The following is a 4,167-nucleotide window of genomic DNA, read 5'->3' as shown; positions in this document are numbered from 1 at the left end:
GCCAGCCACCTCAAAATTGTCCTGAGCAATTTATAGTCCAAAGCTGATCTTTGTCTTGTGTTTGTCGGCTTAGTGGCATTACAACAATGCAAATGGAGTCATCATTGTAGGGCCCCATCCTCCTTTAGGAGACTTCAAAGGTCACTGTTAGCCATGATCTTGGTTCACTGCAGAAAACTTAAATATTTTATATGTCAAATCCAGAAGATCTCAAATTGTTAAAGGGTCGATATTTGTTGTTTACATCCAGAGTACAAAAACTTAATTCCTAGTTACTTGATAGAAACTCAAGCCCAAAAATTATGTACAGAAAGCTAGATGAAGCCTTTTTCAAGAATTAGTCAGCACTCTATGACCATTAATATCATAACAAAAAGTTTAAAAAGGTATATGAATTTTATAAATTTTGAGATAATATTTATACCTTAAGAAAAGTTTTGAAGAGTCAAAACCAAATTATTATGAGATTAGTGGCAACAGAATAGTCCATTAATTTTTTTTTCTGTCCCATAGCAGGTGGCTTTTTTGACATGAGACAGAGATTTCCGGTTTTCCTTTAACAGACATGCTTGGGTTTAGAGAAGGAGAGAGCCATGCTCCAACTCCAAAGCCAGCTTTAATTTTTAATTGAACTGGAACTACAAAACATCATATGTATTATATGTCTGTAGATAACAGCAGAAACAAACATTAGGAAAAATTTACAAAATTTTATCCTGTTGGAAATATGATATATCATTAGGCCAATCTACTCTTTTTCTTGGGACATTTTTTTTTTCTGGATGATTTGTCCTTTTTCTTCAGATGTCTCATTTGTCCAGTGGTCTTCAGATTCCTTAGTTGGATGAAGGGTGTCTAAAAAGTCCTCTGCAGCATATGCTAGAAGTAGAGTGTTGGAAATTGTCAAGGATTCTGCCATTTTTTTTCACAAATTTCATACTTTGCCATTTTCATCAAGTCTTCCTTGTCCTCATTCCTATTCTCTGTTCACTAGACTCACCTTCTCTAATAATCCTGTTTGTTACTGTCAGGCCTCTGTTTAATATCCTCTTAGCACTGGAAATATGTGGGAGGCCAGCTCCTACCTTTCCCGCCCTGTTTAGGGTTCTTAGGAGGAGGAGAGTGGGTTAAGAAACTGTCAGATAGAGAGACCTAGTTGACCAGAAGAAAGACAGAAACACAGGATAACTTCAGGAGGACCTGGATCACTACCCAACAGCCTGGAAGGTTTATTCAAAAGGCTTTTTATAATATGCCAAGGGGAGCAGCAAGAGACCTCCCCCTGGCAACATCAAAGCACACCGTACAGCCAAGTGTAGACCCTTCCAAACACCTGGTAAACACACCCCTGGCCAAATCATCTCCTTGTGCAGCCCTGCTGGGTAAAGCAAGCTCAGATTCGTTGACCCTGAGTAACTTGGGCCTCCACACTCTATAAATCATGGTTCCATAGAGCAGCTTCCTCTGCCGTGTGTTGATGAACTGTTTCACTGCAGACCCAAAAGCCAACTGATCCTGCACTGAAGCTGACAAAAGTGACTACAATAGCCATCTTGTGACTATGAGGAAAAGCAAGGAATTTCAAATGTCCTTGTAACCCCTGATTAATACCAGCAACTGCTTAACTTTTTTTTACTTCTCAGGCCATTAGGAAAATAAATCTTTTATAGGAAAATTCTAACAAACAAGCTGATATTCATTTGCAATGTGTGATCATGAATCAGTCATTTCTCCAAGTATCAATTTCTTCAGCTATAACTGTGAGTTTACCATCTATACTTGTTTAAGATTATGTAGAATTCATGCCAAATGCCCAGTACAGAATGAGCAGTGACAAATATTAGTCATTGTATGTTGTCAGCTGCAATCCTCTTGCAGTTTTTGACCATATATTGAGAGCTCAACCAGTCAGTGGGCTCTTAAAGGCATATTATGCTACATTACATATACCTTTACAGAATGTACAGCTTAAAAGGCAGTATTTCTGGAGCTGAAGAGATGGCTCAGTGGTTAAAGTACTTGCTTCACTTCCAGAAGATGCAAGTTCAGTTCCCAGTACGCACTCACAACCACCTGTAACTCCAGCTCCAGGGGATATGATGCCCTCTTTAGGCCTCCATAGACACACACATCTTTCTTTTCAATGAGACAATTCTTATGCTGAAAGGCTGACAATAATTATAGTAAACTGGTGCATGAATCAGCACTACAAAACATTACCTTCACTACACATGTACAGAATACCCAGCAATGGGCCAGTTGCTATTTAGAGGATCACAATGATTTGCAGGTTGAAGCAGGAGTATTTCACCGCAGAAACCACACTCTAATAAAACACAGAAGCTGTATATGAGTTGATGCCCTATGTCAGAGGTTTGTCCTCACCAGCTAGCTGTCTCATGGAAAGGATCACTGGTATGATTTGTCATACTAGAGGAGCTATCATAGCTGATCTTTAAGTAAAGAGGAAGTACTTTTAAGGGTTGCTATATATGATATATATCTAGATAATTTTTATGTTTCTGTGATAAATTCCTGGTTACTGTTTTCCTAAAAATTGCAAGTTTTACAAACTAGCCCTTAGTTTAACAGTAAGGCAGACAATGACCTGGAAAGGTGAGGGGTTGAGCACGAAACTGTAGGTTTCTCCTGATTGTGTTGTTATGCAAACTTTCACAAAGCATGGCGGTACATAAAGTTTGTCTTAAGCAACATGACAACATTTTAATAGACTCTTTGTTCATGCACTCCAAAACCAATTTAAGAAAACAATATTTATAAATTCTACAAAAAAAAAAAAAAACAAGAATGCATTGTAATCATGCAAACGCTCTATTTTATTCATAGGTGAACCCAGAGCACAGGACCATTCAAGGGTCTGTTTTTAAAGAGGGAAGGGTGTGGAGCAATTTACCAACTAAACAGATCTGCCAAGTAAAAACATGGTGCTTTGAAATCAGATGAAATTTCAGCAAGCAAAAGAATTCCATTCGTTCAGTCAGAAAACACACAATAGTGAATCAAAGACAGAAAGTACACAATAGTAAATCAAAATCAAAAAATACTTGTTCTTGGTGCTAGAGAGATGGATGGCTCAGTAGTTATGAGAGCTGGCTGTCCTTCCAGAGGACCAGAGTTCCCATCATAACTTCCACATAGAGTCTCTAGGGGATTTGAAGCCCTTTTCTGGCCTTTGAGGGCACCTATACATACTGTGGCATACCATCCCAACACACACACACACACACACACACACACACACACACACACACACCTACACATAATTTAAGCAAATTTTAAAGGAAGTTTTGCAAAACACAAAATGCTATTTTGTTGTAGAGAAAATATGTAGTTGGGGGAAGTGGGGAATCTCATACTGGGGGTGAGAGAATACCTTTGTTGAGAAAGTAGCATTGTAAGATATGAAGAGCTAGGTATAGTAGTCCATGCCTTTGGTCCCGGAACTAGAGGCAGAGGCAGGGACCTGTGATTTCAAGGATGATCCTGGTCTACATAGTGAGACCTTGTCTCAGAAAAACAAAACAAAAAGATATAAAAAGTGAAAATTCCTAAGAGTGTAGGAAAGAGGCTTTCAAAACAAGGGAGGCAAGGAGTTCTAAAGGTCTAAAGCAGGGGCTAAATTTAATGTAGGTAACCTAGAAGGGAAAATACGTTGAAACGTCTCACGTCCTCGTTACCCTTTACCAGCTGAGTAACCTTTAGGCCGGCTTGACTGCTCTTCCATGTCTTTCTATAAGCTGAGGGTAAACTGAACTACTGTTATTTCAGAGAATAAAATGACGCTTAAGGGCCCACTTTTCCACAGCAGAGAGTGCCAAGGAGACTGAACAACACAAGGCTGTGAGCTTGCTACTATGTGGGACCTCAAAGTATCCTGAGGATGCTCTGCTCTGATAACTGTTTGGGACAGTCCCCCCACTTCTACACACTCTACTGGAACGTTCCCAGGTCCCAGGAAACCAACTGCACTCCCTGACGACTTCTAAACACAGATCCCACTTTTTAAAAGCTTGAGCTATCACCAGATGGTCCTCGGGTCCCCAGGCCGCTTAGGCGCGTCCACAGTCTCAGCCTCACAGAGGAACAGAGCCGGGACCGCCCTGCATTCAGGACTGACTGACGTCAGGAGCGTACGGCGCGCCAAGA

The sequence above is a fragment of the Onychomys torridus genome, chromosome 9 (assembly GCF_903995425.1).
Source record: "Onychomys torridus chromosome 9, mOncTor1.1, whole genome shotgun sequence".
Lineage (NCBI taxonomy): Eukaryota > Metazoa > Chordata > Mammalia > Rodentia > Cricetidae > Onychomys > Onychomys torridus.
The sequence above is the reverse complement of the archived record's forward strand: the minus strand, read 5'-3'. Positions refer to the sequence as shown.